Source organism: Mesoplodon bidens, assembly GCF_964165515.1.
Source record: "Mesoplodon bidens genome assembly, chromosome: X".
In the NCBI taxonomy this organism is placed as follows: Eukaryota; Metazoa; Chordata; class Mammalia; order Artiodactyla; family Ziphiidae; genus Mesoplodon; species Mesoplodon bidens.
Genome location: NC_138163.1, coordinates 96315284 through 96336085, shown reverse-complemented (window position 1 = coordinate 96336085; position 20802 = coordinate 96315284). Strand labels below are relative to the sequence as shown.

General features: G+C 37.0%; 1 protein-coding gene across 2 annotated transcripts in view; it reads right to left on the bottom strand.

Moving 5' to 3' along the window:
• DGKK (diacylglycerol kinase kappa) overlaps nucleotides 1-20802 on the bottom strand; it is a gene marked incomplete at its 5' end in the record, with an annotated part of 168193 nt that overhangs the window by 50756 nt on the left and 96635 nt on the right. The window lies entirely within an intron of this gene.

Below are 20802 nucleotides of genomic sequence, written 5' to 3'. Positions count from 1 at the left end.
ACACTCTATGACATAAATCACAGCAAGATCCTTTTGGACCCACCTCCTAGAGAAATGGAAATAAAAACAAAGATAAACAAATGGGACCTAATGAAACTTCAAAGCTTTTGCACAGCAAAGGAAACCATAAACAAGACCAAAAGACAACCCTCAGAATGGGAGAAAATATTTGCAAATGAAGTAACTGACAAAGGATTAATCTCCAAAATTTATAAACAGCTCATGCAGCTCAATAGCAAAAACAAACAAACAACCCAATCCAAAAATGGGCAGAAGACTTAAATAGGCATTTCTCCAAAGAAGATATACAGACTGCCAACAAACACATGAAAGAATGCTCAACATCATTAATCATTAGAGAAATGCAAATCACAACTACAATAAGATATCATCTCACACCAGTCAGAATGGCCATCATCAAGAAATCTAGAAACAATAAATGCTGGAGAGGGTGTGGAGAAAATGGAACACTCTTGCACTGCTGGTGAGAATGTGAATTGGTACAGCCACTATGGAGAACAGTATGGAGGTTCCTTAAAAAACTACAAATAGAACTACCATATGACCCAGCAATCCCACTACTAGGTATATACCCAGAGAAAACCATAATTCAAAAAGAGACATGTACCAAAATGTTCATTGCAGCTCTATTCACAATAGCCCGGAGATGGAAACAACCTAAGTGTCCATCATCGGATGAATGGATAAAGAAGATGTGGCACATATATACAATGGACTATTACTCAGCCATAAAAAGAAAGAAAACTGAGCTATTTGTAATGAAGTGGATAGACCTAGAGTCTGTCATACAGAGTGAAGTAAGTCAGAAAGAGAAAGACAAATACCATATGCTAACACATATATATGGAATTAAAAGAATGTCATGAAGAACCTAGGGGTAAAACGGGAATAAAGACACAGACCTACTTGAGAATGGACTTGAGGATATGGGGAGGGGGAAGGGTAAGCTGTGACAAAGCGAAAGAGAGGCATGGACATATATACACTACCAAACGTAAGGTAAATAGATAGTGGGAAGCAGCCGCAGAGCAGAGGGAGATCAGCTCGGTGCTTTGTGACCGCCTGGAGGGGTGGGATGGGGAGGGTGGGAGGGAGGGAGATGCATGAGGGAAGGGATGTGGGAACAGATGTATATGTATGACTGATTCACTTTGTTATAAAGCAGAAACTAATAAAAAAATAAATAAAATAAAAAAAATATAAGAGGGAATATTAAAAGCAGAAAGGGAAAATCAACAAGTTATGTACAAGGGAACTCCCATAAGGCTATCAGCTGACTTTTCAGCAGAAACTGCAGGCCAGAAGGGAGTGGCACAATATGTTTAAAGTGATGAAAGGAGGAAACCTACAACCAAGAATATTCTACCTGGCCAGGATTTTATTTGGATTTGATGGAGAGATCAAAAGGGTTACAGATAAGCAAAAGCTAAGAGTTTAGCATCACAAAACCACCTTTACAAGAAACATTGAAGGGACTTCTGTAAGCAGACAACGCCACATCTAGAGATATGAAAATCACAGAAGGAAAAATCTCATTGGTAAAGGCAAATATATAGTAAAGGTAGTATTAATGATGTATAAGGGTAGTAGGAAGGTTAAAAGACAAAAGTAGGAGAACCATATATATCCACAATAAGCAGTTAAGGGATAAACAAAACAAAAAATGTAAAATCTGATGTCAAAAAGAGCAAACTTGGAGGGGGTATACAGGGTTGTTAAAATGCATTTGAGCTTAAGAGATCAAAACCAAAATAATTATATATATATATATATATATATATATATATATATATATATATAAAATACACACACACACATACACAAACACACACAGCTATATCTAAACCTCATCGTACTGTCAAACCATAAATCTATAATAGATACATACAAAAAAGAGAAAGGAATTCAAACATAACACTAAAGGTAATCTTCAAATCACAAGGGAAGGGAACAAAAGAAGAAGAAAGGAACAAAAAGAACTACAAAAAACCCCTTAAAACAATTAACAAAATAGCAATAAGTACATAACCTATCAATAATCACTTTAAATTTAAATGGACTAACTGCTCCAAACAGAATATACAGAGCAGCTGAAGGGATACAAAAACAAGGCCCATATATATGCACCTACAAGAAACTCACTTCAGATCTAAAGACACACACAGACTGAAAGTGAGAGGATGGAAAACACTATCCAATGCAAATGAAAATTAAAAAAAGCCAGGGTATCAATACTTATATTGGACAAAATAGAGTTTACAACAAAGACTGTAACAAGAGACAAAGAAGGACATTATGTAATGATATAGGGATCAATCCAAGAAGAAGATATAATAATTGAATATATATATACACTCAACATAAGAGCAAATAAATACATGAAGCAAATATTAGCAGGCATGAAGGGAGAAATTTACAGTAAAACAATAATAGGAGGGGTTTTTAACAACCCACTTACATCAATGAAGAGATCATCCAGACAGAAAATAGAAAATCAATAAGGAAATGCTGTCCTTAACACATCAGACAAAATGTATATATATATATATATATATATATAAGCTAAATATTATACTATTAAATGACCAGTGGATCACTGAAGAAATCAAAGAGGAAATTAAAAAATACCTGGAGATAAATGAAAATGAAAACACAATGATCCAAAATCTATGGGATGCAGCACAAGCAGTTCTAAGGGTGAAGTTTATAGTGATACAAGGCTACCCCAGAAAACAGGAAAAATCTCATATAAACAGTCTAACTTTACACCTAAAGGAGCTAGAAAAAGAAAAACAAACATAACCCAAAGTTAGTAGAAGGACATAAATGAGAAAGATCAGAGAAGAAATAAATGAAATAGAGGCTAAAAAATGGAAAAGAGCAATGAAACTAAGAGTTGGTTCTTTTAAAAGATAAAATTGATAAAACTTTAGCCAGATTAATAAAGAAAAGGAGAGGGTCCAAGTAGATAAAAACAGAAATGAAAAAGGAGAATTTACAACTGACAGCACAGAAATACAAAGGATCATAAGAGACACCTATGAACAATTATATGACAATGTAGAAGAAATGGACAAGTTCCTAGAAATGCACAATCTCCCAAGACTGAACCAGGAAGACATAGAAAATATGAATAGACCACTTACCAGTAATGAAATTGAATCAGTAATAAAACATTACTCTCAACAAAAAAAATGTTCAGGACCAGAGGGCTTCACAAGTGAATTCTACAAAATATTTAGAGAAGAGTTAACACTTATATTCTCAAACTATTCCAAAATACTGAAGAAGAGGGAAGACTCCCAAATTCATTCTATAAGGCCACCATTACCCTGATACCAAAATCAGACAAAACACTACAAAAAAGAAAATCATGGGCCAATATCTTTGATGAATGTAGGTGCAAAAAGCCTCAATCAAATGTTAGAAAACCAAATCTTACAATACATAAAAAGAATCATACATGACGATAAATTTGTATTCATTCCAGGGTCACAAGTGTGGTTCAACATATGCAAATCAATCAACGTGTTGAGATGGAGTTCTCTGGGTCTTGGTGTTGAGATGGAGTTCTCAGTGGAACAGGATAGAAAGCCTAGAGATAAACCCACGCACATATGGTAACCTTATTTTTGATAAAAGATGCAAGAATATACAGTGGAGAAAAGACAGCCTCTTCAATAAGTGGTGTTGGGAAAACTGGACAGCTACATGTAAAAGTATGAGATTAGAACACTCCCTAACACCATACACAAAAGTAAGCTCAAAATGGATTAAAGACCTAAATGTAAGGCCAGAAATAATCAAACACTTAGAGGAAACCATAGGCAGAACATTCTATGACATAAATCACAGCAAGATCCTTTTTGACCCACCTCTTACAGAAACGGAAAGAAAAACAAAAATAAACAAATGGGACCTAATGAAACTTCAAAGCTTTTGCACAGCAAAGGAAACCATAAACAAGACCAAAACACAACCCTCAGAATGGGAGAAAATATTTGCAAATGAAGCAACTGACAAAGGATTAATCTCCAAAATTTACAAGCAGCTCATGCAGCTCAATAACAAAAAAACAAACAACCCAATCCAAAAATGGGCTGAAGACCTAGACATTTCTCCAAAGAAGATATATAGGTTGCCAACAAACACATGAAAGAATGCTCAACATCATTAATCATTAGAGCAATGCATATCAAAACTACAATGAGGGCTTCCCTGGTGGCGCAGTGGTTGAGAGTCCACCTGCCGATGCAGGGGACACGGGTTCGTGCCCTGGTCCAGGAAGATCCCACATGCCGTGGAGCGGCTGGGCCTGTGAGTCATGGCCACTGAGCCTGCATGTCCAGAGCCTGTGCTCTGCAACGGGAAGGGCCGCAACAGTGAGAGGCCCACGTACCGTAAAAACAAAAAAAACAAAAGAAAAACTACAATGAGATATCGTCTCACACCGGTCAGAATGGCCATCATCAAAAAATATAGAAACAATAAATGCTGGAGAGGGTGTGGAGAAAAGGGAACCCTCTTGCACTGCTGGTGGGACTGTGAATTGGTAAAGCCACTATGGGGAACATTATGGAGGTTCCTTAAAAAACCTAAATAGAACTACCATACAACCCAGCAATCCCACTACTGGGCATATACCCTGAGAAAACCATAATTCAAAAAGAGTCATGTACCAAAATGTTCGTTGCAGCTCTATTTACAATAGCCAGGAGATGGAAGCAACCTAAGTGTCCACTGACAGATGAATGGATAAAGAAGATGTGGCACATATATACAATGGAATATTACTCAACCATAAAAAGAAACGAAATTGAGTTATTTTTAGTGAGGTGGATGGACCTAGAGTCTGTCATACAGAGTGAAGTAATTCAGAAAGAGAAAGACAAATACCGTATGCTAACACATATATATGGAACCTAAGAAAAAAATGTCATGAAGAACTTAAGGGTAAGACGGAAATAAAGACACAGACCTACTAGAGAGTGGACTTGAGAATATTGGGAGGGGGAAGGGTAATCTGTGACAAAGTGAGAGAGTGGCATGGACATATATACACTACCAAACGTAAAATAGATAGCTAGTGGGAAGCAGCCGCAGAGCACAGGGAGATCAGCTCGGTGCTTTATGACCACCTAGATGGGTCGGATAAGGAGGATGGGAGGGAGGGAAATGCAAGAGGGAAGAGATATGGGAACATATGTGTATGTTTAACTGATTCACTTTGTTATAAAGCAGAAACTAACAGACCATTGTAAAGCAATTATACTCCAATAAAGATTAAAAAAAAACCCTAGGAACAGAGTTAACCAAGGAAGTGAAAGACCTATAGCATGAAAACTATAAAATTTTGACACAGGAAGTTAAAGATGATTCAAAGAAATGGAAAGATATCACTTGCTCTTGCAATGGAAGAATTAATATTGCTAAAATGACCATACTACCGAAAGCAATCTACAGATTTAAAGCAATCCCTATCAAAATACCCATGACATTTTTCACAGAAGTAGAACAAATAATCCTAAAATTTATATGGAACTACAAAAGACCCAGAATTACCAAAGCAATCGAGAAAGAAGTAGAAAGCTTGAGGAACCGCAATCCCTAACTTCAGATCTTACTACAAAGCAACAGCAATCAAAAGAGTATAGTAGTGGCACTAAAACAGACACATAGATCAATGGAACAAAATAGAGAGCCCAGAAATAAATCCATGCACATATGGTCAATTAATCTATGACAAAGGAGGCAAGAATATACAATGGAGAAAAGAGAGTCTCTTCAACAAATTGTTTTGGGAAAACTGGACAGCTACATGTAAAACAATGAAATTAGAACATTCCCTCAAACTATATAAAAAAATAAACTCAAAATGGTTAAAGACCTAAATGTTAAGACATGACACCATAAAATTCCTGGAAGAGAACATAGGCAAAACATTCTTTGACATAAATCATAGCAATATTTTCTTAGATCAGTCTCCCAGGGCCAAAGAAATAATAGGAAAAATAAACAAATGGGACCTAATCAAACCACCAACAAAACTAAAAGATAACCTATGGAATGGGAGAAAATATTTGCAAACAATGTGGCTGAGAAGTGGTTAATATCCAATATATACAAACAGCCCATACAACTCAATATTGAAAAAACCCAATCAAAAAATGGGCAGAAAACCCAAATAGACATTTTCCAAGGAAGAAATACAGGTGGTCAAGAGGCAAAAGAAAAGATGATCAACATCACTAATTATTAGAGAAATGCAAATCAAACTTACAATGAGGTATCTCTTCACACTGGTCAGAATGGTTATCATCAAAAGGTCTACAAATAATAGACGCTGGAGAGGATTAAGAGAAAAGGGAACACTTTACACTGTCAGTGGGAATGTAAATTGGTGCAATCACTATGGAAAACAGTATGGAGGTTCCTTAAGAAACTAAAACTAGAACTACCATATGATCCAGCGTTTCTTCTCCTGGGTATACATCTGGAAAAAATGAAAACTCTAATTTGATAAGATACATGCACCCCAACGTCCATAGCAGCACTATTTACAATAGCCAAGACATGGAAGCAACCCAAGTGCCCATCAAAAGATGATTGGCTTAAGAAGGTGTAATATATATACACGATGGAATAGTAGCCATAAAAAAGAATGAAATCTTGCCATTTGCAGCAAAGTGAATGGACCTAGAGAATATTATACTCAGTGAAATAAGTCAGAGAAAGACAAATACTATATGATATCACTCTTATGTGGAATCTAAAAAATAATACAAATGAATCTATATACAAAACAGAAGCAGACTCACAGACATAGAGAACAAATGGGTTATCAAAGGGGAGAGGAAGAAGGGGAGGGAAAAATTAGGAGTATGGGATTAACAGGTACAAAGTACTATACATAAAAGAGATAAGCAACAAGGATTTACTGTATGGCACAGGGAATTATATCCAATGTCTTGTAAAAACCTATAATGGAATATAATCTGCAAAAAAATTGAATCATTATACTATATACCTGAAACTAATACAATATTGAAAATCAACTATACTTTGATTGAAAAATGAAACAAAAGACTACAAAATGTGTAGATGAGGATGAGAAGAAATTGAAAACCTTAGAATGAAATATTATTCAGCCATAAAAAGGAATGAAGTATTACATTCATTCTTATAACATGGATGAATCTTGAAAACATTAAGCTAAATGAAAGCAGCAGTCAAAAAAGGCCCCTATTGTATGATTTCATTTATATGAAATGTCCAGAATAGGCAAATCCGGAGACAAAATGTAGATTAGTGGTTTCCAGAGTCTGCAAGGAGGGGTCCTGGGGAGTGACTGCCAATGGGTACGTGGTTTCTTTTGGGGGTGATGAAAATGTTCTAAAATTGATTGCAGTGATGATTGCACAACACTGTGATATACTAAAAATAACTGAATGTACACTTTAAATGGGTGAATTGTGTGGCATGTGCATTATGTCTCAATAAAGATGTTAAAGAATTTTTAAAAATCCTCAACAAAATATTGCATTAATTTTTTAAGTGTATTTACTATTTATTTAATTTTGTCTGAGGTTTTTTTTTTTTTTTTTTTTTTTTTTTTTTGCCGTACGTGGGCCTCTCACTGCTGTGGCCTCTCCCATTGCAGAGCACAGGCTTTGGATGCGCAGGCTCAGCGGCCATGGCTCAGGGGCCCAGGCGCTCCACGGCATGTGGGATCTTCCCGGACCGGGGCATGAACCCATGTCCCCTGCATCGGCTGGTGGACCCTCAACCACTGCGCCACCAGGGAAGCCCAATATTGCATTATTAAAAGGATCATACACCAAGATCAAGTGGTATTTACTCCAGGGATGTAAATATGATTCAACATCTGCAAAAAAATCAATGTGATACACCATATTAAACTGAAGAATAAAAATCATATGATAATCTCAATAGATGCTTTAAAAAGCTTTTGACAAAATTCAACATTAATTTATGATAAAACTCTCCAGAAAGTGGGAATAGAGGGAACATACTTCAACCTAATAAAGGCCATATATGACAAACCCACAGCTAACATCATACTCAATGTGAAAAGCTGAAAGCATTTTCTCTGAGACCAGGAACAAGACAAGGAATCCCACTCTCGCTGCTTTTGTTCAACATGATATTGGAAGTCCTATCCACAGCAAACAGAGAAAAAAAAGTAATAAAAGGAATCCAAATTGGAAAGGAAGATGTACAACTGTCACTGTTTGCAGATGACATGGTACTATACATAGAAAACCGTAAAGTTGCCATGAAAACACTACTAGAACTCATCAATGAGTTTGGCAAATTTACAGGATGTGAAATTAAGATACAGAAATCTGTTTCATTTCTATACACTCACAACGAACTATGAGAAAGAGAAATTAAGAAAACAATCCTATTTACAGTAGAATCAAAAGAATAAAATACCTAGGAATAAATCTGACTAAGGATATAAAAGACCTTTACTCAGAAAACTTTAAGACACTAATGAAAGAAATTGAAAATGACACAAACAGATGGAAAGATATACTGTGTCCATCGATTGGAAGAATTAATATTGTTAAAATGACCATATAACCCAAGGCAATCTACAGATTCAATGCAATCTTTATCAAAATACCAACGTAATTTTTCACAGAACTAGAACAAATCATTCTAAAATTTGTGTGGAAACACAAAAGAACTCAAATAGCCACAATAATCTTGAAAACAAAAAAGAACAGAGCTGGAGGTATCACCGTCCATGATTCCAAACTGTACTACAAAGTTACAGTAATCAAAACACATTGGTACTGATTCAAAAACACATAGATCAATGAAACAGAATAGAGTGCCCAGAAATGAATGCACACTTTTTTTTGGCAATTAATCTATGACAGAGGAAGCAAGAATATATAGTGGGGAAAAGACAGCTTCTTCAATAAATGGTGTTAGGTAAAGGTAACCTTGGCAGCTACATGCAAAAGAATCAAACTGGATTACTCTCTCATACCATGAATAAAAATAAATTCAAAATGGATTAAAGCCTTAGATATAAGACCTGAAACCACAAAACTTCTAGAAGTAAACAGGCTGTAAGGTCTTTGACGTTGGTCTTAGTAATTTTGTTTTTTTGCATATGTCTGCTCAGTCAAGGGAAACAAAAGCAACAGTAAACAAATGGAGCCTAATCAAACTACAAAGCTTTTGCACTGCAAGGGGTACTATCAACAAAATGAAACGACCACCTACTGAATTGTAGAAAATATTTGCAAATGATATATCTAATAAGGGTATAATACCTGAAATATACAAAGAACTCATATAACTCAACATCATAAAAACAAAAAAAACTAATTAAAAAATGAGCAGAGGACCTGAATAGACATTTCTCCAAAGAAGATGGCCAACAGGCAAATGAAAAGATGCTCAACGTCACTAATCATCATGGAAATGTAAGTAAAAAGCACAATGAGATATCACCTCACAACTGTCATTATGGCCTTTATCAAAAAGACAACAAATAACAAGCGTTTGTGAGGATGTTGAGAAAAGGAAACCCTAGTGTAGGTGGGAATATACATTGGTGCAGCTACTGTGGAAAACACTATGGAGATCCCAAAAAATATATTAAAAATAGACTCCCATATGATCCAGCAATTCCACTCTTGGGTATTTATCTGAAGAAAACAAAAACACTAATCAGAAAAGGTATATGCACCTCTATGTTCACTGCAGCATTATTTCCAATATCCAAGATATGAAAGCAACTTAAGTTGCCCATCCAAAGATGAATCGATAAAGATGTGATATAGATATACAGTAGATTATTACTCAGCCATTAAAAAGAATGAAATCTTCCCATTTGTGATATCATGGATGGACCTAGGGGGTATTATGCTAAGTGAAGTAAGTCGGACAGCAAAAGACAAATACTATATGATTGCATTTATATGGGGAATCTTAAAAAAGAAAACAAATGAACAAATATAACAAAACAGAAACAGAGTTATAGATACAGGGAACAAACAGGTGGATGCCAGAAAGGAGGGGTGGTTAGTGAAGGAAAGAAATAGGTGAGGGAGATTAAGAGATACACACTTCCAGTTACAAAATAAATGAGTCATGGGTATGAAGTGTACAGTGTGGGAAATATAGTCAATAACTATGTCATACCTTTGTATAGTGACATTCTAACTATACATATTGTGGTGATCATTTTGCAGTATATAGAAATATTGAATCACTATGTTGTGTAATAGGAAATAACATAGTGTTCAGGTCATTATACTTCAAAAACAAACAACAAAGAAACAAACAGTAGAAAGAGACCAGACTTGTAGTTACCAGAGGTGGGGGGTCAGGGAGGGGAAATTGGATGAGGCAGGCAAAAGGTACAAACTTCCAGTTATAAGATAAATAAGTACTAGGGATGTAATGTACACATGATAAATATAATTAACACTGCTGTATGTTATATATTAAAGTTGTTAAGAGGGTAAATCCTAAGTGCTCTCATTATGAGGAAAACAATGCTTTCTATTTCTTTAATTTTATATCTATATGAGATGATGGATGCTCACTAAACTTATTTTGACACTCATTTCACGATGTATGTAAGTCTAATCACTATGCTGTACAGCTTAATCTTATATAGTGCTGTATGTCAATTATATCTCAATAAAACTGGAAAAAATACATCATGTCATCTCCAAAAAGTGACAGTTTTATTTCTTCCTTTGTGATTTTGATGCCTTTTCTTTCTTTTTCTTGTCCAGTTGCTGGGGCTAGGACTTCCAATACTATGTTGGATAAAAGTGGTGAGAGTGGGCATCCTTGTCTTTTTCCTGATCTGAGAGGAAAAGTTTTCAGCTTTTTACCATTTTTTTGGCTGTGCCACATGGCTTGAGGGATCTTAGCCCCCCGACCAGGGATTGAGCCAGGGGCCTGGCAGTGAGAATGCCAAGACCTAACCACTGGACTGCCAGGGAATTCCCAGCTTTTCATCACTGAGTGTGATGATAGCTGTGAGCTTGTAATATATTGCCTTTATCATGTTGAGGTATATTCCCTCTATACTCACTTTGCTTAGGGTTTTTATCATAAATGAATGTTGAATTTTGTCAAATGTTTTTTCTACACCTATTGAGATGATCATGTGATTCTTATCTTTCATTGTATTAATGTATCACATTGTTTTATGTGCAGATGTTGAACCATCCTTGCATCCTTGGAATAAAGCTCAGCTGAACATGGTGTATGATCCTTTTAATATACTACTGAATTCAGTTTGTTAATATTCTGTTGAGGACGTTTGCATACTTGTCCATCTGGGGTACTGTTCCGTAATTTTCTTTTCTTGTAGCATCCTTGTCTGGTTTTGGTGTCTGGGTAATTCTGACCATGTAAAATGGGTTTGGAAGTGTTCCTTCCTCTTTTATTTTTTGGAAGAGTTTGAGAAGGATTGATATTAATTCTTCTTTTAATGTTTGGTAGAATTCAACAGTCAAGCCATCTGTTCCTGGACTTTTGTTTGTTGGGAATTTTTTTTTTTATTACTGATTCAGTCTCCTTACTTGTAACCGGTCTGTTCAGGTTTTCTATTTCTTTATGATTGAGTCTTGGTAGGTTGTATGTTTTTAGGAATTTGTCCATCTCTTATGTTTCCAATTGGTTGAGAAGTAGTTCATAGTAATCTTTTATGATCCTTTATTTCTTTGGTATCAGTTGCAATGTCTCCTCTTTCAGTTCTGATTTTATTTATTTGAATCCTCTTTCTTATTTTCTTGGTATGTCTAGCTAACAATTTGTTAATTCTGTTTGTTTTAGTTTCACTGATCTTTTCTGTTTTCTCTTTAGTCTCTGTTGCATTTATTTCAACCCTGATCTTTGTTATTTCCTTCTGTCTATCAACTTTAGGCTTCTTATTTTATTTTTTCTAGTTCCTTGAGGTATAAAGTTAAGTTGTTTATTTGAAAAACTTCTTCTTTCTTGAAGTAGGTATTTATCACTATGAGCTTTCCTCTTACAACTGCTTTTGTTGCATGCCATATGTTTTAGTATGTTGTTTTTCCATTTTCGTTTGTTTCAAGGTTGTTTTTATCTTTCTGATTTATTCATTGACCCATTGGTTGTTCAGTAGCATGTTGTTTAATCTCTACATATTTGTGAATTTTCCAGTTTTCTTCCTGTAATTAATTTGTAGTTTCATACTATTGTGGTCAGAAAAAATGATATGATTTCAATCTTTTAAAATGTATCAGGACTTGTTTGTGGCCTAACATGTAACCTATCCTGGAAAGTGTTCAATGTGTGCTTGAGAAGAATGTGTATTCTTCTGCTTTTGGATGAAATGTTCTATATATAGCTGTTAAGTCCATCTGATATAACATATCAGTTAAAGCCAAAGTTTCCTTATTGAGTTTCTTTCTGGATGGTTTATCCATTAATGAAAATGGGATATTAAAGTCCCCTATTCTTAATATTTTGTTGTCTATTTCTCCCTTTAAGTCTGTTAATAATTACTTTCAAATTTAGGTGCTCTTATGTTGGGTGCATAAATATTTATAAATATTATATTCTTTTGTTGGATTGTCCCCTTTATCGTTATATGATGACCATTTTTGTCTCGTATTACAGTCATTGTTTTAAAGTTTATTTTGTCTGATATAAGTATAGTGGCCCTTGTTTTCTTTTGGACTAAATTTGCACAAAGTATCACCTTTCATCCTTTCCCTTAGTCCCTGTGTTACCTTATATCCAAAGTGAGTTTCTTGTGGGGAGCATAGAGATGGGTCTTGTTTTTCTATCAATTCAGCCACTCTATGTCTCTTGATTGGAGAATTTAGGCCACTTACATTTAAAGTAATTATTGATAGGTGTGTGCTTATTTCTATTTTGTTAATTGTTTGCTGGCTGTTTTGTATTTCCTCTGTTCCATTCTTCTTTCCTTGCTCTCTTCCTTTGTGATTTGATAATTTTCTCTAGTGGTATGCTTAGATTCCTTTCTTTTTATCTTTTGTGTATCTACTATAGGTTTTTGCTTTGTGGTTACCATGAGGTTTACACATAAGAATTTATATTTATAAGTCTATTTTGTGTTGATAACCACTTAAGTTTGAATGCCTTCTAAAGCTCCACATTTTTATTCTCCCCCTACAACTTTTTATGCTTTTGATTCCACAATTTACCTCTTTTTATTTGTAGTTATGGTTATTTTTACTGCTTTTGTCTAGTTTTATGTGATTGATGCACTCCCTTTACAACAGTTGATTATTCTGAGTTTTACTATATATTTACCTTTACCAATGTTTTATACTTTCTTATGTTTTCATGTTAGTGCCCTTTCATTTCAACTTAAAGATGTCCCTTTAATATTTCTTGTAATGCCAGTCTAGTGGTGATGAACTCCTTTGATTTTTGCTTGTCTGAAAAACTTTATCTCTTTTTCAATTCTGAAGGACAGCTTTGTCTGGTAGAGTTGGAAAATTTTTTCTTTTGGCACTTTGAATATATTGTGCTATTCCCTTCTGGCCTTCAAACTTTGTGCTGAAATATCTGCTGATAGTTTTATAGGTGTTCCCTTGTATGTAACAAATTGTTTTTCTCTTGCTGTTTTTATAATTCTCTCTTTGTCTTTAACTTTTTTATTTTTTTGCGGTACGTGGGCCTCTCACTGTTGTGGCCTCTTCCATTGCAGAGCACAGGCTCTGGATGCGCAGGCTCAGTGGCCATGGCTCATGGGCCCAGCCACTCTGCGGCATTTGGGATCTTCTTGGACCGGGGCATGAACCCGTGTCCCCTGCATCAGCAGGCGGACTCTCAACAACTGTGCCACCAGGGAAGCCCCTGTCTTTAACTTTTGACATTTTAATTACAATGTATCTTGGTGTGGGTCTCTTTGCATTCCTCTTATTTGGAACTCTCTGGGTTAACTGGATCTAGAGGTCTGTTTCCTTCCCCAGGTTAGGGAAGTTTTCAGCTATCATTTCTGCAAATAAGTTTTCTGTCACTTTCCCTCTCTGTTTTCTTTCTGTGACCCCTATAATGTGAATGTTTGTCCACCTGATGTTGTCCCATAAATCCTTTGAGTTATCTTCACTTTTTGTCAGTCTTTTTTCTTTTTGCTGCTCTGATTTGGATGAGTTCCATTTCCCTGTCTTTGAGTTCTCTGATCTTTTCTATTGCTTCATCTAGTTTGCTGCTAAAACCCTCTAGTGTATTTTTCACTTTAGTTATTGTATTCTTCAGCTTTGTGACTTACATTTGGTACTTTCTTATAACTTCTGTCTGTTGAAGTTCTCACTGTGTTCATCCATTCTTTTCCTCAGCATGGTGAGCATCTTTAGGACCACTATTTTGAACTCTTTATTAGGTAAATCACTTATCTCTGTTTCATTAAGGAATTTTTCTGAGGTTTTATATTCTTATTTCATTTAGAACATATTCCTCTGTTTCTTCATTTTCCTTGACTTTCTGTGTTGGTTTTTAGCATTAGATAAAACAGCTACCTCTCCCATTCTTGAGGGAGTGGCCTCACAGGGGATGAAACTTATCGTTCAACCCTTCCCTAGCTCCTGGTTGTTTCTCAAGGTTTTGTGATTTTCCAAGCAGCCTATTTTATTTTTAGTGGCTCCCAGTAGTTAGGGGTGTCCTAACCTCAGTGTCCCAAAGGGGAGGATCTCAATCAGTACCTAGATTCAGGTTAATTGGCAGCTGGACCCTCAGGCCACAGCTTTTAGAGTATGCCAATATATATAGTTCTGTGGGATTGAATGCATAAGTTCCACTGATCACCAGAGATGGGTGACATAGAAGTGTCACTTGTGTGGCAGTTGCAAAAACTGGGGTTCCAGATGAGTGTACATGCTCCTTTCCAGTAAATGTTCATGACCTGTTGTAGGTCAGAGGGAGAGCACAATTATGGCATCCAACATCCTCAGAGAGCATCTTAGATATGTGTGAAACCAGAGGCCTGCCCTTCAGGCCAAAGCTCCAGGACAAGTAAACAGGCCTCTTTCACAGAAAGATGGGTTGTGTTTCAGCCTACTGCCAGTGCTGTGCCCTTGGGGTGGTGGTTGGCCAAGAACTCTCTCTCCCTCTCTTTTATAGTCCCATGGGACACAAAAATGCAAGCTCCACTGGCCACCAGAGCCAGGGGATCAAAGGGTATGCCCAAAGCAGCAGCCACAGAACACCAGGGCACAAGAATTGTGTAACAGCTCCCCTCCAGGAGATACTAGCATTCTGAATCACAGCAGAAAGAATAGCACCTGCCTCCTGAGGTCTCTGGAAAGGATTAGAGTTGGCCCTTAGATGTTTTTTAATTAAAAGCCTGCTCCTCAGGCTGCAACAATGAAGATAAGCTAATAGGCCCCTTTTGTTAGAAGATTGGTCTCCTCAGACTGTTGGTTCTTGCCGTGCCTTGGGGGTGGTAGCTGTAAGAACTCTTTCTTCATTTGCTACAATTCTTTGAGACCCGTGAGCATAAGCCCTGCTGGCCATCACATCCAGGTGATCTAGAGGTGTCCCCTGGGGGCAGATGTAAAAATCAGGGTACTTGATGAAGGTTCAAGCTTCTTTCCAGGAGATAATGGTGAGCTAGGGAAAATCAGAAGGAGAGCACAAAGATGATGCCCACTGGCTGAAGCAAGGCAGAGGGAACCAGAATCTTTTAAGAAGAAGCTATTACTTTCATTTCTTCTTGTCTAAGATGATCAGTTTTACGGAAGCATCTAAAAGGCTAGAAAGTCTGGATCAGTGTTTCTCAACATTGTCACTATTGATATTTTGGGCCAAATAAGTTCTTTGTGTTGTCCTGTGTACTGTAGGAAGTTTAGCAAAATCCCATTCCTCTACTCACTAGAAGTATGCAGCACACCTCTTTCCCCTGAGCTGTAACAATAAAAAATGTCTCTAGACAGGGAGATCAGTCAAGATGGCAGAGTAGAAAGACCCTGAGCTCACCTCCTCTCACTGGCACAGCAAAATTACAACTATTTACAGAGCAACCATCCATGAAAAAGACTGGAACTTACCAGAAATGATCTTCTAAAACTAAAGCTATAAAGAAGGAACCACAACAAGATGGGTAGGAAGGGTGGAGTTGTGGTATAGTCAAGTCCCATACCCCTGGGTGGGCAATGCACACACAGGAATTACAATTGTAGAGGTTCTCCCCAAGAAGAGAAGGGTCTGAGCCCCATATCAGGCTCCCCAGCCTGGGGGTCCTACCCTGGGAAGATGAGCCCCCAGAATGTTTGTCTTTGAAGGTCAGCAGGGTTTACTTTCAGGAGTCCCAGAGGGCTGTGGGAAATAGAGACTCCACTCTTAAAGGGTACACACAAAATCTCACATACTCCAGGACCCAGGGCAGAAGCAGTAATTTGAAAGGAGCCTGGGTCAGACCTAAATGTTGATCTTGGAGAGTCTCCTGGAGAGGCAGGCAGCCACTGGAGCTCATCCTGGAGACACAGACAATGGTGGCAGCCATTTTGGGGACCTTGCTCTACCAGGTGGACACTGGAGCTAGCAAGCGCCATTTTGGGATAATCCCTCCATCTTACTAACCTCAGGACCCAGCCCCACCCCCACCTAACAGCCTGTAAGCATCAGTATCAGAATGCGTCAGGCCAAGCCCTACCCAACAGTAGACGTACTGCCTTAAGATCCTCTACGCCCACAGCTACCCCTGGACATGGCCCTGCCCACCAGAGGGCCCAGGACCTGTCCCCACACACAAGTGTGAAGGTACTAGACCAGGGAAACCCAGAGCCCTGCAGCCAGAGACCTGGGATCTAGCCCTACCCACCAGTTGGCAGACACCAGCTCCAGAATGCTTGGCCCCACTCAACAGCAAGCCTGCTCTAGCCTCAGGACCACCTTCACGTATCAGTGGACAGACACCATGATGACATGAAAACTGTAGCTCCACAGCCTGCAGACTCAGCCTACCCAACAGTAGGCCAGCACCAGCCACAGGACCAGTGGGACCATGGTCTTGCTCACCAGCAGGCCAACACAAGCTCTGGGACCCCAGGACCCTGTAGCCAGACCTCAGGACTAGGCTCTTCCTGCCAGTGGGCTGCCACTAGCCAGAGGACCTGGCTTCAACCACCAGAGGGCTAGCACCAGCCCCAGGATCTCTTGGACCCTGACTCTGACCACCAGTGAGCCAGCACTAGTCCCAGGGCACCCTGGTGTTCCACAGACAGCTGCCTAGTGACTTGGCCCTGCCAACCCACAGTTGGCAGCATCCACACAAGGCAAGACGTGGAAACCAACTGGACTGAGGGTCAGCCATGCCTACCAGACCACCCACAGTAGTCAGCCCACCACAACAGAAGGATCCATGCAGCCCAGATAGGGGGCATCCTGAGAGCATTTAGCAAGAGGGCATTGTGCTCCTGGGAGGCATAGGATGTCTCTTACAAAAGGCTACTTCTCCAAGGTCAGAGAACTTAACCAACCTATCAAATATATAAAAATACAAACAGCAGCTTAGGCAAAATGAGGTGACAGAGGAACAGGTTCCAAATGAAGGAACAAGATAAAACCCCAGAAGAAAAACTAAAGGAAATGGAGACAGGCAATCTACCTGAGAATGAGTTCAGGGTAGTGATCATAAAGATGATCAAAGAACTTGGGAGAAGAAGGGATGCACAGAGTGAGAAGTTAGAAGTTTTTAACAAAGAGTTGGAAAATATAAAGAACAACAAAAAAGAGATGAAGAATACAATAACTGAAATAAAAATACACTAGAAAGAATCGACTGTAGACTAAATGATGCAGAGGAATGGATCAGAAAGCTGGAAGACAGAGTAGTGGAAACCACTGATGCTGAACAGAAAAAGAAAAAAAGAATGAAAAGAAATGAGGACAGTTTAAGAGACCTCTGGGAAATCATCAAGAGCACTAATATTCGCATTATAGTGGACCCAGAAGGAGAAGAGAGAGAGAAAGGCACTGAGAACATAATTGAAGACATAATAGCTGAAAACTTTCCTAACTTGGTAAAGGAAACAGACATCCAAGTCCAGGAAGTGCAGAGAGTCCCATATAGGATTAAACCAAAGAGGAACACACCAAGACACATTGTAATTAAAATGGCAAAAATTAAAGATAGAGAATATTAAAAGCAGTAAGGGAAAATCAACAAATTACATACAAAGGAACTCCCATAAGTCTATCAGCTGACTTTGCAGCAGAAACTCTGCAAGCTAGAAGGGAGTGGCATGATATATTTAAAGTGATGAAAGGGAAAAACCTACAACTAAGAATACTCTACCTGGCAGGGCTCTCATTCAAATATGATGGAGAGATCAAAAGCTATACAGATAAGCAAAAGCTAGAGTTCAGCACCACCAAACATGTCTTACAAGAAATGTCAAAGGGACTTCTCTAAGTGGAAAAGAGAAGGCCACAACTAGAAACATGTAAATTACAAAAGGAAATAGCTCATTGGTAAAGACAAATATATAGTAAAGGTAGAAAATCAACCACACAGAAAGTTAGTAGGAAGGTTAAAAAACAAGAGGAGTAAAATCATCTATATCTACAATAAACAGTTAAGGGTTACACAAAACAATTAGATATAAAATATGATGTCAAAAACAGTAAATCATTGGGGAAGAGGGTACAAATGCAGGGTTGTTAAAATTCATTTGAAATTAAGAGATCAGTAACTTAAAATAATCATATATATATATATATATATATATATATATATATATATATATAGCTATATATAAACCTCATGGTAAACACAAACCAAAAATCTGTAATAGATACACATACACAAAAGACAAAAGAATCCAAACATAATACTAAAGATAGTCATCAAATCACAAGGGAAGAGAGCAAGGGAAGAAATAACAAAAAAGTACTACAAAAATGACCAGAAACAATGAACAAAATGGCAATAAGTACATACTTATCAATATTTACTTTCAGTGTAAAAGGACTCAATGCTCCAATCAAAAGACATCAAGTGGCTAAATGGATACAAAAAAAGACCCATATATGTACTGCCTAAAAGAGACTCACTTCAGATATAAAGACACACATACTGAAAGTTAAGGGATAGAAAAAGTTATTACATGCAAATGGAAATGAAAAAAAGGAGGGGGGTAGAAATAGTTATATGAGACAAAAGACTTAAAAGCAAAAACTATTATAAGAGACAAAGAGAGATATTACACAATGATAAAGGGATCAATCCAAGAAAATATAACAATGTAAATATATATGCACCCAACATAGGAGCACCTAAATGCATAAAGCAAATATTAACAGACATAGAGGGAGAAACTGACAGCAACACAGTAATAGGAGGGGACTTTAACACCCCACTACATCAATAGATAGATCATCCAGAAAGAAAGTCAATAAGCAAACACTAACCTTAAATAACACATTAGAGAAAAGGAACTATATATATATTACTTCTAAAGGCAGCAGAGTACACATATTTTCAAGTGTACATGGAATTTTCTCCAGGATAGATCACACGCAAGGCCACAAAATAAGCCTTGGTAAATTTAAGAAAACTGAAATCATATAAAGCATCTTTTCTGACCACAACATTATGAAACTAGAAATTAACTACAAGAAAACTACAAGAAAAAAAACTGTGAAAAACAGAAACACGTGGAGGCTAAACAATATGCTACTAAACAACCAATAGATCACTGAAGAAATCAAAGAGGAAATTAAAAAATACCTGGAGACAAATGAAAATGAAAACGCAACAATCCAAAATATATGAGACACAGCAAAAGCAGTTTTAAGAGGGAATTTTATAGTGATATAAGCTTACCTTATGAAACAAGAAAAATCTCAAATAAAGAACCTAACCTTACAACTAAAGGAAGTAGAAAAATAATATCAAACAAACCCCAAAGTTAGTAGAGGAAAATTCATAAAGATCAGGGCAGAAATAAATGAAATGGAGACTAAAATGCAATAGAAAAGATGAATAAAACTAAGGGTTAGTTCTTGGAAAGATAAATCAAATCAATAAACCCTTAGCCAGACTCATCAAGAAAAAAGAGAGAGGGCCCAAATGGATAAAATCTTAAATGAAAAAGGAGAAGTTACAATTGATACCACAGAAATGCAAAGGATCATAAGAGATTTCTACAATTATATGCCAATAAAATGGACAATGTAGAAGAAATGGACAAATTCCTAGAAATGTACCATCTCTCAAGACTGAACCAGGAAGAAATAGAAAATATGAACAGATCAATTACCAGTAATGTAATTGAATCAGTAATAAAACAACTCCCAACAAAAGTCCAGGACCAGATAGCTTCACAGGTGAATCCTACCTAACATTAAAGAAGAGTTAACACCTATCTCAAACTCTTCCAAAAATTGCAGAGGAAGGAACACTTCTGAACTCATTCTATGAGGCCAGTATCACACTGATACCAAAGCCAGACAAATATATCACACAAAGAAGAAAATTAAAGGCCAATATCACTGATTTGCATAGATCCAAAAATCTTCAACAAAATATTAGAATCCAACAATGTATTAAAAAGATCATACAGCATGATCAAGTGTTATTTATCCCAGGGATGCAAGGATGGTTCAATATCCACAAATCAAGGTGATATATCACAGTAACAAATTGAAGACTAAAAAACATATGATCATCTTAATAGATGCAGAAAAATATTTTGACAAAATTCTACAGTCATTTGTGATAAAAAAAAACTCTCCAGAAAGTGTGTATGGAAGGAACATATCTTAACATAATAAAGGATA